Source organism: Molossus molossus, unplaced genomic scaffold (genome assembly GCF_014108415.1).
Source record: "Molossus molossus isolate mMolMol1 unplaced genomic scaffold, mMolMol1.p scaffold_m16_p_15, whole genome shotgun sequence".
Lineage (NCBI taxonomy): Eukaryota > Metazoa > Chordata > Mammalia > Chiroptera > Molossidae > Molossus > Molossus molossus.
This window is the reverse complement of record NW_023425350.1, coordinates 40,246,703-40,261,079: the sequence shown is the minus strand read 5'-3', so window position 1 is coordinate 40,261,079 and position 14,377 is coordinate 40,246,703. Positions and strand designations below refer to the sequence as shown.

Here is a 14,377-nt window from a genome sequence, read left to right as displayed (position 1 = left end):
TTATCTAAGAATGTTTTTATTTCTTCTCAATTTTGTGAGGGATAGTTTGCTGCACACAGCATCTTTGACTGACAGACTTTTTCTTTTAACATTTTGAACATGCCATCCAGTGCTTTTGGTCTTCCGTGTATTCTGGTGAGACATTAGCTATTAATCTTTTGTACATGTTGAATCATTCCTCTATTGTGGTTTTTTTCCCAAGGAGTTTATTTGGGCAGACCAGGGGATGGGGGTACCCGTTGTCTAAAAGAAAGTGTTGGGCCTCTTGGTGGTGAAGCGTGGTTTGTGCTGGGATGAAGAACCCGGTGGGGCAACGGAAACTTGATCTCGGAGTCAGGGACCTGCTTGACTGCTGGTCGGCGGCACTTGCTGGCTGCAGTCTCTTCCACCTTCATGGTCTGGATCGAGTGGGCGCGGGCACGGTGCCGGGCCCCCATGTCTCGGTAACACTGGGTGACGGCGCCCGCGGTGGTCAGGTCCCGATACTCCCGGTACATGTTGTGGGTGCCACTGCGGGCATCATAGCACAGCCAGATGCCGAAGTTCTTTACCCGAAGTGGGGATTTTTCAAACACCTGCCCACAGTAGACGATTTCCCCTGAAGATTTCTTCATCTTCTTCAATTGAGACACAAAGTACCAGAAGCGGGACTTGGCAACAACATGGTAGGTGCAAAGATGCGCACGCGATAGAGGGGTGGTGTGCGACACTTGGGGGTGGGTAGGCAGCGCCCCACCACCTTGTACTCTGGAAGTGTGCCCGAAGCCTTCCTAGCGTTCTCTCCGCGTTCGCCACTACCCACAAAAGGCTCTATTGTTGTTGTTAAGATTCTCTTTGTCCTTGTCTTCAAAAGTGTTATTTTGATGTTTTTAGTGTCGATTTATTTGAATTTTTGCAGCGCAGTTTGCTAAGCTTTTTGGATGCATATATTAGTGTTTTTCCTTACAATTGAAAGTTTACAGGAATTTCTTCTTCAAATATTTTCTGTCTGTCCTGTTCCTTCCTCTTTTCATACAACATAGACTCTCTCTGTTGCTAAACTTGATGGTGTCCCACAGATTATTGTTAATTTCCTTCATTCTTTGTTCTTTCTGTTCCTCAGAGTGGATAATCTCAATTCACCAAATTAAAAGTTTGCTAATTTATCTTCCTGCCAGCTCAAATGTTGAGCCCCTTTAGTGAAATTTTTATTTCAGTTATTCTGTTTTAAATCCAGAATATTTACTTGACTTTTTAAATTTTTTTTTTATCTTTTTATTGATATTCTCAATTTCATAAGACATTATTCTAATAGTTTCCTTTAGCTTTTATTTTATTTTATTTTTTTTTATCCTCACCCGAGGACATTTTTGCATTTTTTTGTTCAGACAGAGTGGGAGGGAGAGAGAGGAAGAGAGAGAGAGAGAAACATCGATGTGAAGGGACACATCGAGTGGTTGCCACCCACACGACCTACCAGGGCCGGGGACAAACTGCAACCGAGGTACGTGCCCTTAGCGGGAACCGAACCCGGGTCTCTCTGTACCACAGGCCGACGCTCTAACCGCTGAGCCAAACCGGCCAGGGCAGTTTCCTTTAGCTTTTAGATATGGTTTCTTTTACTACCTTGGTAATATTTAAAATAGCTACTTTAAATAATTTCCCTAATAAATTTAACTCTGAGCTTCCGTAAGGACAATTTGACTACATAATTTTTCCTAGGAATGGAATACACTTACTGCTTTTCTGCATATCTCCTAATCCTTGCTGAAAATGACTTTTTTTGTTGTTGTTATTATTAATCCTCACCTGAGGACAGTTTTTCATTAAGTTTTAGATAGAGTATAAGGGAGGGAGGGAGGAAGGGGGAGAGAGAGAGAGGGACATCAATGCAAGAGAGACACATCAATTGGTTGCCTCCCACATGACCCCAACCAGTGCCAGGGATTAAACCTGCAACTAAAGTACATACCCTTGACCAGAAATTGAACTCACAACCCTTCAGTCCATGCACCAACTTTCTAACTGCTGAGCCAGACCATCCAGGGCAAAACTAGACATTTTAAATAATATAATGTGGCAATTCTGGAAATCAGATTTCCCCCAGCAGCAGGGTTTTTATTAATCTTGCTGTGAGTTGCTTTGATTTATGCTGCTGTTTATGTAATTTTTAAAATGATTTTCTTGAAATAATTCTATAAAGTTTACATTTTTATTGTGTGTGGTCACTGAGTTCTCTGCTAGCTTAGCTCAGGAATCAATTAATTATTGCACAGAAATTTTTAAATGACTGGAACTGGGAGCAAACAGACTTTGTTGATTGGCTCTGTATGTGTTGGGGCACAACTTTAATTATCAGGCAAGCAGTTTACAACTCTGCCTTAGCCTTCACTTTCTGCTTTAGCACAAAATCTCAAGGTCAACCATAGATGAAAACTTAGGGTGCTCTCCAGTCTTCTCTGGACATGCATACAGCTCTGGCTTTGTGAGCCGCTCTGTATTTGTGTGTGGTGTTCTAGATTCCCTGGAACACATCTGCGATTTCCAAAGCCCACTGTAACCATCACATGGTTCAGCTTTTCCTTTAAAGTTTTTGTTTGTTTGTTTGAGTCCCAACTATAATCATTATTATCAGGTGGGGGTGACATGTTAAGCAATTGTCACAGGTAAATGCCACCAGGAAAAAGATGCTTCACCCAGAGCAAATAAAGGTCAAATAAAGACAAATTTTATAGTGCCAACTTTCCTGTGACCTTCCAGACAGTTCAAATAATGAGTTTTCTGAGAAAGGTGCTTTTGGGATATCCAGACCTGCTCTGTTCTCTTCAGTGGTTGCCAGGATTCTGCTTTTATCCATGAATATGGAACTGTTGGTTTTCAAAACTGCTTTGGCCCTGGGAGAAGGGTATTATAATAGAGCAAGATTAAATACCAGAAATCTCACTGTTCTTACCAAGACTCAGCCATTTTTCTTGAACAAACACTCCCCAGATTGTTCAAAGATTTAGGTTAATTTCAGAGATCTAAAAATTTGATGTTGACTAATTTTGCTCTTGTTTCCATTACTTTTATGAGAGGTGCCTTTTGGAAGTCCTCACTCTGCCCTTCCTAATGGCATCACTTACCTCAATTTTGAGAGTAATGCTGCATATAAAATCGTGATGACACGAGTTACATAAAGGTGTTGCTCCACTGTTCTCACCCTTGCAGTGTGTCCAGGGAAATGTCTGCAGTAATTCATGTCTTTGTTCCTTTGTCTATAATTGTCTTTCCCCCTGTTTTCTTTTAAGATTTTCTCTTTTAATTGGTTTTAATCAATGTAATATGAATAGCGCTATATAATATTTCTCATATTTCTAGTGTTTGCAGTTCATTGAGCATCTTGGACCTATGGGTTTATCAAATCGGGGGGAAAAAATCTAACCATTATTTCTTCAAAGAATTTCAAGCTCCAATTACAAAATTTTAAGTTTTATGAAGTTGTCCCATAATGCAATGTTGCTTTCATCATTTGCCCCCATCATTTATTTCTATTTTTTTTCTATTACTTTTATTACTGCATTTGTTCTTCTCTCTGTAATGTGACTTTTCCCTGGACACCTTCAGTATGTTTTTTTACTGGTGGTCCTCAGCAATTTGACTGTGATGTGTCTGATTGTCGGTTTTTTCTTATTTATTTTTATTTGTTTGTTTGTTTTAGTATTTATCCTGTACAAAGCACACTGAGTTTTCTGGGGTTTTTTGTTTGATATCTTCTGTTCTTTTCCTGCATTATACATCCTAAGCAGTAGCCATGCTCTCTGTTTAAACAACCATTAAACAAATGTGATATTTTTCCTTTCCAAAAAATTAAAACTGAGGAATAGTTTCAAGGAAGAAGATGGAAGAATAAACAAGATTACCTATTTTAGGATATTCTACAGCCTGCTCATTCCAACTGTGGATCAGCTGTCTTTCATAATGCCTTATATATATCCCCATGTATGAAAATTGTGCCCACCTTTCAACACCTATAGGAGTGAAAATGTAATGGGGGGGCGGAAATTTCCATTTTTCATGGTAGTCAATTGCATTCTTAGCAAGACAGAAACCAATCTCATGCTTCAATTTCCCATTAAAACTATAAAACAAAATCTAATTGCCTTTTAATGTGGATAAATTTCACATCATTCCAAGTAATAGTCTTAAATTATAGTATACTACTCACAGGGGTAAAACTTCCTCACAAAGTAGTTCCACTATAAATTGATAGTCTTTGTTAGAATAATTCTGAAAATTGACCTGCAATTTTAACATTATTTGTACCCTTCCTTCAAGTAACATATGGGATAAAAAAGTACTTTGGAAAGTATGAAGTGGCATATACATTTAAGAAGATAACTTTGTTGTTTCAAGTTCTAAATACTCCAGACATGTCCTACTTAATACATCATCCACACTGATTTCAGGTTAACAACTGTTTATAGAACAACCAAGGTGACTCAAAAGTAAATTTCTACAAGGAAAGTACGTTTCATTTTATTTTACAGATTGTATACATAAATTGAATTAGTTAGAAAATTAATACATCTTTTCTTCACTTAGTGCACTTTAGGTGGAACTATATTACTAATTTATGCCCCTAAAATCTCTTAGTGCAGTCCAAAAGAATTAGCCTTAAATGTCACACTTTACAACATTAGCTCTCAAAATACCACAGTTGGTTATGGAGATGAAAGACATCACAGATGTTCACAAAACCTACCTAATCATACCAACATTATAGTTTAAAAGAGAGAACAATTGATTTCCTGAAGTAAAAGGCTTTTGGGAACAGGATGAACCTAATGAAATGCAAAATCTTTACTAATAATTAATAACCCAAAGGTTTTTAACTCAGCTATAGCTAAGAAACAAGAAAAGGTCAGTTTGAACAGAATATCGGCCAGCTGCCTAATAGTCCCCCCCAAAGAGTTATTAAAAAACAATAAATGTTGTTTTAATTGTAAATTAAAGACAATGTGAAATTTTCTTCTTATGGTTGCATTTTATTAAAAATGTTGTAAAGCAGGGGAAACAAATCAAAACAGTATAAAAATCGAAAGAGTATATATATTGCCTCATTTTCATAGAGACATACAACATTTCTATGGGTGCAGCGCCTGTGTCATTTTTTTTTATTTATTGTTTTTGAAACAGATGTTTCTCATTTTTCCCCCATTCACACCCTCCTCCCATTTCCCCCCACCCCATCCCCAGCTTTGTTGTCTGTGTTCATCGGCCATGCATATATGCATGTAAGTTCTGTGGTTTATCTCTTCTCCCCCTAACCACCCTTCCTCTGAGGCTTGTCAGTCCGTACCCCACCTCTATGTCTCTGGGTTAATTTTGTTCAGCAGTTTATTTAGTTCACTATATTCCAAAAATAAGTGACATCAAGTGATATTTGTCTTTCTCTGCTCTGCTTATTTCACTCCAAGTTTTTCCATGCTACCTCAAAGGATAAGAAATCTTTCTTTCTTACAGCTGCATAGTATTCCATTGTGTACATGTACCACAGCTTTTTAACCCACTCATCTATAGATGGACACTTGGGTTGTTTCCAGATCTTAGGTATTGTAAATGGTGATGCTATGAACAGAGGGGTAGATATATTCTTTCTGATTGGTGTTTCAGGCTTCTTAGGGTATATTTCTAGAAGTGGGATCACTGGGTCAAATGGCAGTTCAATTTTCAATTTTTTGAAGTAACATCATAGTGTCTTCCATAGTGGTTGCACCAGTCTGCATTCCCACAAGCAGTGTACTAGAGTCCCCTTTTCTCCACACCCTGACCAACACTTGTTTTATGATTTGTTGATGGCGGCCATTCTGACAGGTGTGAAGTGATACTTCATTGTTCTTTTAATTTGTATCTCTCTGATGATTAGTGATGTTGAGTATTTCTTCATATGTCTCTTGACCATTTGTATGTCCTTTATGGAGAGGTGTCGCTTTAGGTCCTCTGCCCATTTTTTAATTGGGTTCTTTGTCTTCCTTTTGTTGAGTTGTATGAGCACTCTATTTATTTTGGAAATTAATCCCTTATCTAATGCATCATTGACAATTATGGTCTCTCATATAGTAGGATGCCTATCTGTTTTGATGGTTGTTTCTTTTGCTGTGCAAAAGCTTTTTAGTTTGATGTAGTCCCATGTGTTCATTTTTTCCTTTGTTTCTCTTGCCTTAGGTGTTGTATCAGTGAAAATTCTACTATGTATGATGTCTGAAATTTTGTTCCCTACATTTTCTTCTAGAATTTGTATGCATTCACGAGTTGCATTTAAGTCTTTCATCCATTTTGAGTTTATTCTCGTGTATGGTGTAAGTTGGTGTTCTATCTTCATTTTTTTGCAAGTAGCTGTCCAATTTTCCCAACACCATTTATTGAAGAGACTGTCTTGACTCCACTGTATGCTCTTGCCACCTTTGTGAAATATTAAATGAGCATATTGTCTTGGGTCTATTTCTGGGTTCTCTATTCTGTTCCATGGATCTATCTGCCTGTTTTTGTGCCAGTACCAGGCTGTTTTGATTACAGTGGCGTTGTAGTATAAACTGAAATCTGGTAATGAGATCCCTCCTACTTTGTTCTTTTTCAGGATTGCTGTGGCTATTCAGGGTCTTTTTTTTTTTTTTTTTTTGTTACAGATATTTTACCTTTTTACCCCATTGGCACCCCCCACCCCACCTCACCTCTGCCCCGTCCCCAGCTTAGTTGTCCATGTCCATTGGTGATGCAAAGATGCATATAAATTCTGTGGTTTATCTCTTCCCACCCCCCCACCCCCATCCCATCTTCTGAGGGATGTCAGTCTGTGGCCTACTTCCATGTGTCTGGGTCTACTGTATTCCTCAGACTGTTATGTTCATTATATTCCGTATATAAGTGAGATCATGTGGTATTTGTCTTTTTCTCCTTGGCTTCTTTCACTTAGGATAATACTTTCCAGGTCCCTCCATGTCGTCTCAAAGGATAAGAGATCTTTCTTTCTTACTGCTGCATAGTACTCCATTGTGTATATGTACCACTGCTTTTTTATCCATTCGTCTACTGGTGGACACTTGGGCTGTTTCCAGATCTTAGCTATTGTAAACAGTGCTGCTATGAACATGGGGGTACATATATTCTTCCTGATTGGTGTTTCAGGCTTCTTAGGGTATATTCCCAGCAGTGGGATCACTGGGTCAAATGGAAGTTCAATTTTTACCTTTTTGAGGTAGCACCATATTGTTTTCCATAGTGGCTGCACCAATCTGCATTCCCACCAGCAGTGCATTAGAGTCCCCTTTTCTCCACACCCTCGCCAACACTTGTTGTTTGATGATTTGTTGATGGCGGCCATTCTGACAGGTGTGAGGTGATACCTCATTGTTGTTTTAATTTCCATCTCTCTGATGATTAGTGATGTTGAGCATTTCCTCATATGTCTTTTGGCCATTTGTATGTCCTGTTTGGAGAGGTGTCTATTCAGTTCCTCTGCCCATGTTTTAATTGAGTTCTTTGTCTTCCTTTTGTGGAGTTGTATGAGCACTCTATATATATTGGAAATTAACCCCTTATCTGATACATCATTGGCAATGGCAATGATGTTCTCCCATACAGTGGGTTGCCTTTCCATTTTGATGATTGTTTCTTTTGCTGTGCAGAAGCTTTTTAGTTTGATGTAGTCCCATGTGTTCATTTTCTCCTTTATTTCTGTTGCCTTAGGTGATGTATCAGTGAAAATTCTGCTCCGTATGATGTCCGAAATTTTGATGCCTACATTTTCTTCTAGAATTTTTATGGATTCACGGGTCACATTTAAGTCTTTTATCCATTTCGAGTTTATTTTTGTGTATGGTGTAAGTTGATGGTCTAGTTTCATTTTTTTGCATGTAGCTGTCCAATTTTCCCAACACCATTTATTAAAGAGGCTGTCTTTACTCTACTGTATGTTCTTGCCACCTTTGTCAAATATCAATTGAGCATATTGCCTTGGGTCCATTTCTGGGTTTTCAGTTCTGTTCCACTGGTCTATATGCCTGTTCTTGTGCCAGTACCAGGCTGTTTTGGTTACAGTCGCTTTGTAGTATAACCTGATATCTGGTATTGTGATCCCACCTACTTTGTTCTTCTTTTTCAAGATTGCTGTGGCTATTCAGGGTCTTTTTTGGTTCCATATGAACTTTTGAAGTATTTGTTCTAGTTCTATGAAATATGTCGTTGGTATTTTGATGGTGATTGCATTGAATCTATAGATTGCTTTGGGTAGTATAGACATTTTAATGATGTTAATTCTTCCAATCCATGAACAGGGTATGTGCTTCCACTTTTTTATATCTTCCTCTATTTCTTTTTTCAATGACCTGTAGTTTTCTGCAAATAGGTCCTTTACTTCTTTGGTTAAGTTTATTCCTAGGTATCGTAATTTTTTTGGCGCGATGGTAAATGGGATTGTTTTTCAGTTTCTCTTTCTGTGAGTTCATCATTGGTGTACAAGAATGCCGTCTATTTCTTGACGTTAATTTTGTATCCTGCTACTTTGCCAAATTCATTTATTTAGTCTAATAGATTTTTGATGGAGTCTTTAGGGTTTTCTATGTACAATATCATGTCATCTGCAAATAATGACAGTTTCACTTCCTCCTTTCCAATTTGGATCCCTTTTATTTTTTCTTCATGTCTGATTGCTGTGGCTAAGACTTCCAGTACAATGTTAAATAAGAGTGGCGAAAGTGGACATCCCTGTCTTGTTCCTGTTCTTAATGGAAATGTTTTTAGTTTCTGTCCATTTAGTATGATGTTGGCTGTAGGTCTTTCATATATGGCCTTTATTATGTCGAGATATGATCCCTCTATTCCTACATTGCTGAGCGTTTTTATCAGAAATGGATGCTGGATTTTCTCGAATGCCTTTTCAGCATCTATTGATATGATCATGTGGTTTTTATTCTTCAGTTTGTTTATGTGGTGTATCACGTTTATTGATTTGCGAATATTGTACCAGCCTTGCATCCCTGCAATGAATCCCACTTGGTCATGGTGAATAATTTTTTTGATGTATTTCTGGATCCGATTTGCTAATATTGTGTTCAGGATTTTGGTGTCTATGTTCATCAGGGATATTGGCCTGTAGTTTTCTTTCTTCATAGTGTCTTTTTCTGGTTTTGGAATTAGAATTATGCTGGCCTCATAGAACGTGTTTGGAAGTCTTCCTTCTTCTTGAATTTTTTGAAATAGTTTGAGGAGAATGGGTGTTAGTTCTTTTCTGAATGTCCGGTAAAACTCCCCTGTGAAGCCGTCTGGGCCTGGGCTTTTGTTTGCTGGGAGAGTCTTGATTACCTCTTCAATTTCTTTACTTGTTATTGGTCTGTTCAAGTTTTCTATCTCTTCCGGGAATAGTTTTGGGAGACTGTGTGTTTCTAGAAATTTGTCCATTTCGCTTAGATTGTCGAATTTGTTGCCATTTAATTGTTCGTAGTAGTTGTTAACGATCTTTTGTATTTCCGTTGTGTTGGTTGTTACTTCTCCTCTTTCATTTCTGATTTTGTGTATTTGGGTTCTCTCTCTTTGTTTCTTGGTGAGTCTAGCTAAGGGTCCATCAATCTTGTTTATCTTTTTGAAAAACCAGCTCTTTGTTTCATTGATCCTTTGAATTGTTTTTTTGGTCTCTATTTCATTTATTTCTGCTCTGATCTTTACTATTTCCTTCCTTCTACTTGCTCTGGGGTTTTCTTTTTGTTTGCTTTCTAATTCTTTAAGTTGTGAGGTAAGACAGTCAATTAGAAATTTTTCTTGTTTTTTGAGGTAGGCCTGTAGTGCTATGAACATCCCTCTCAGAACTGCTTTTGCTGCATCCCATAGATTTTGTGTTGTTGTGTGTTCATTTTCATTGGTTTCCAGGAAGTTTTTAATTTCTTCCTTGATCTCCTCGGTGACCCATTCATTGTTCAATAACATGCTATTTAGCCTCCATGTGTTGAAATGTCTTTGCATGTTCTTGTTGCAATTGATTTCTAGTTTCATGCCATTGTGATCTGAGAAGATCCTTTATATGATTTCAATCTTCTTGAACTTGTAGAGATTTAATTTGTGTCCTATCATGTGGTCTATCTTTGAGAATGTTCCATGTGCACTTGAGAAAAATGTGTATTCTGTAGTTTTGGGGTGTAATTCTCTGTAGATATCTATTAAATCCATTTGGTCTAGTGCCTCATTTAGAGTCTCTGTTTCCTTGCTAATATTTTGCCTAGAGGATCTATCCAGTGCTGTCAATGGGGTGTTGAAGTCCCCTGCTATGATTGTATTATTGTCGATTTCTCCTTGGAAGTCCTCCAGAAGATTTTTAATATATTTTGGTGCTCCTATATTGGGTGCATATATGTTTATCAAGGTTATATCTTCCTGTTGGATAGATCCCTTCAATATTATATAGTGGCCTTCTTTGTCTCTAGTTATGGTCTTCAGTTTGAAATCTATTTTATCAGATATGAGAATTGCTACCCCAGTTTTTTTTTTTTTGCTTTCCGTTTGCTTGGAAAATTGTTTTCCATCCCTTCACTTTCAACCTATGTGAGTCTTTTGTTGAGAGGTGGGTCTCTTGTAAACAACATATAGATGAGTCATGCTTTCTTATCCAATCAGCTACTCTGTATCTTTTTATGGGAGCATTCAATCCATTTACGTTTAAGGTGATTATTGATATGTACTTATTTATTGCCATTTTTGTTTAGTGTGGTTCTATTTTTCTTCCCATTTCTACTGCTAATTACAGCAGTCCTTTTAACATTTCGTGCAGTGCTGGTTTGGTGCTATTGTATTCCCTTAGCCTTTTTTTTGTCTGGGAAGCTCTTTATTTGATCTTCTATTTTGAATGATAGCCTTGCTGGGTAGAGTAGTCTTGGATTCAGATTCTTGTTTTTCATGACTTTGATTACTTCATGCCATTCTCTTCTGGCCTGTAGTGTTTCTTGTGAGAAGTCAGCTGAGAGCCTTATGGGGTTTCCTTTGTAGGTAACCTGTTGCTTATCTCTTGCTGCTTTTAGGATTCTCTCTTTGTCTTTAATTTGTGGCATTTTAATTACTATGTGTCTTGGTGTGGGCCTGTTTGGGTTCTTCTTACTTGGGACTCTCTGTGCTTCTTGAACTTGAATGCCTTCTTCCTTCCCCAAATTAGGGAAGTTTTCTCTCACTATTTTTTTGAATATATTCTCTATATTCTCTATATTATTACTTTTCCAGTTGACCCATAGTTCTCTTAAGCTGACTTCCTGTTTTTTAATAGTTTTTTCCTTTTGTTTTTCTGATTGGTTGATTTTTTCTACCCTGTCTTCTAATTCACTGATCCGGTCCTCAGCTTCCCCTACTCTGCTTTTTAAACCTTCCAATGTGTTTTTCATTTCTGATATGTCATTTTTTTATCTCTTCTTGTTGGTTTTTAATTTCCAATTGGCTTATTTTCAGTGTCTCTATGTCCTTACTCATGCTCTTCAGCTTCCTCAAGATCATGGCTCTGAATTCTAGCTCTGTTAACATGCCTAATTGCTGCACATTGATCTCATCTTCGGTGGAGTTGTCTTGCTCTTTCATTTGGCTTCTGATTCTGTGTTTCACCATTTTGGCTATCACTGTGGGCTTTGGTGCCTGTCAAGTTCTCCCTGTGGGTGTTGGTGATCTGCTGTTTGTGACTCCCTCTCCTGTGTTTAGATGAGCGAGGGAGGACCCATGTTGAACACCACTGTCAAGTCTTACTTTCCTGGTTAAAGTTGCCAGCCCAGGAAAGGTACTGTTATCCTCTAGCTTTTTGCCTGGAGGCTAGCAGTCGAGGTTACTTGATGAGTTTTGGGTTGTCAGTTGATTGAAAAACTTCCTCTGGTGCTCAGCCAAGGGGCTTTCAGGAGGGTGGGGCAGATGCTGGTTGTTAGTGAGCCTCAATTAGCACTTCAATGGCCCACAGGGTGGGGTTGGATCTCCGAGGGAGGGGCTGCTGCCTCTCCTCAGAGCCCTGGGAAGGAGCAATGTGGCCATAGTCCTGAGTGGCTGCACTCAGCTAAAGCTCCGAGCGCCCTCCAAACCCCGAGTGTCCCGACACATTTCCAGTCCAGTCCACCCTCCCTCTGCCGGAGCCCAAGGTGAGTGGCTGTGGCTGTTTTAGCCTCTGTCCCGTCTGCGCTGTGGAGCCGCCTGGGAGTGTAACCCCAGGGTGCTGCTCCCAGCTAAGGCCGCTGTCGAGCTGCCGACCGTGGGCTCCCAGCCCCGTCTTGCACCTTCTCAAGCCTACCGGGATGGAGTCAGTGTCCCTCGTTGTATGATCCTCGCAAGCTGCTTTTCTGTTGGTTTTTCCCGTCTATTTGTCTGTGTTATAGTTGTAATTCCAGTTTGGTTCTGGGAGACGGTCTGTGTAGCTCCGTTCACTCCGCCGCCATTTTTTTCTCCTTTTCAGAGTCTTTTTTGGTTCCACATAAACTTTTGGAGTGTTTGTTCTAGTTCTGTGAAGCATGTCATTGGTATTTTGATGGAGATTGCATTGAATCTATAGATTGCTTTGCATAGTATGGACATTTTAGTGATGTTAATTCTTCCAATTCATGAACAAGGTATATGCTTCCACTTTTTTATATCTTTCTCTATTTCTTTTTTCAATGACCTGTAGTTTTCTGTAAAGAGGTCTTTTACTTCTTTGGTTAAGTTTATTTGTAGGTATCTTAATTTTTTTGCTGTGATGGTATATGGGATTGTTTTTTGTTTCTCTTTCTGTGATTTCATCATTAGTGTATAAGAATGCCATTGATTTCTTGACATTAATTTTGTATCCTGCTACTTTGCCAAATTCATTTACTAAGTCTAGTAGATTTTTGATGGAGTCTTCGGGGTTTTCTATGCACAATATCATGTCATTTGCAAATAATGACAATTTCACTTCCTTCTTTCCAGTTTGGATCCCCTTTATTTTTTCTTCATGTTTAATTGCAGTGGCTAAGACTTCCAGTACTATGTTAAATAAGAGTGTCAAAAGTTGGCATCCTTGTCTTGTTCTTGTTCTTAAGGGGAATGCTTTTAGTTTTCGCCCATTGAGTATGATGTTGGCTGTAGGTTTTTCATATATGACCTATATTATTTTGAGATATGATCCCTCTCTACCCACATTGCTGAGCATTTTTATCAAAAATGGGTGCTGGATTTACTCAAATGCTTTTTCAGCATCTATTGATATGATCATATGGTTCTTATCTTTCATTTTGTTTATGTGTTGTATCACATTTATTGATTCGCAAATATTATACCATCCTTGCATGCCTGGGATGAAACCCACTTGGTCATGATAAATAATTTTTTTGATGTATTGCTGGATTCAATTTGCTAATATTTTGTTAAGGATTTTGGCATCGTGTTCATCAGAGATATTGGCCTGTAGTTTTCTTTCTTTGTAGTGTCTTTATCCAGTTTTGGAATTAGGATTATGCTGGCCTCATAAAATGTGTTTGGAAGTTTCCGTCTTCTTGGGTTTTTTGGAATAGTTTGAGGAGAATGGGTATTAGATCTTTGAATGTTTGGTAAAACTCCCACGTGAAGCCATCTGGGCCTGGGCTTTTGTTTGCTGAGAGTTTCTTAATTACAACTTCAATTTCTTTTGTTGTTATTGGTCTGTTCAAGTTTTCTATCTCTTCCTGGTTCAGTTTTGGGAGGCTGTGTGTTTCTAGAAATTTGTCCATTTCTCCTAGATAGTCCAATTTGTTGGCGTATAATTGTTCATAGTATGTTTCAATGATCCTGTGTATTTCTGTGGTGTCAGTTGTTACTTCTCTTTTATTTCTGATTTTGTTTATTTGGTTTCTCTCTTTTTGTTTTTTGGTGAGTCTGGCTAAAGTTCCATCAATCTTGTTTCTCTTTCCAAAGAACCAACTTTTTGTTTCATTGATCTTTTGAATTGTTTTTTTGGTCTCTATGTCATTTATTTCTGCTCTGATCTTTTCTATTTCCTTCCTCCTATTAGCTCTGGGTTTTTCTTTTTGTTTACTTTCTAGTTCTTTAGGTTGTAGGGTTAAAAAGTCAATTAGAAATGTTTTTTGTTTGTTGAGGTAGGCCTGTAGTGCTATGAACTTCCCTCTAAGGACTGCTTGCACTGCATCCCATAGATTTTTTGTTGTTGTGTGTCATTTTTATTGGTTTCCAGGACATTTTTAATTTCTTCCTTGATCTCGTTAGTAACCTATTCATTATTTAATAACATGCTATTTAGCCTCCAAGTGTTTGTTTTTGTGTGTTTTTATTGTAATTGAGTTCTAGTTTCATGCCACTGTGATCTGAGAAGATGCTTGATATGATTTCAATTTTCTTGAATTTGTAGAGACTTGCTTTGTGTCCTAACATGTGGTTTATCTTTGAGAATGACCCATGT

The 14,377-nt window shown here is 38.2% G+C and overlaps 1 pseudogene; it reads right to left on the bottom strand.

The window, feature by feature from the left end:
* Positions 1-243: 243 nt before the first annotated feature.
* LOC118631164 lies at positions 244-3,220 on the bottom strand (annotated as a pseudogene).
* Positions 3,221-14,377: the final 11,157 nt, after the last annotated feature.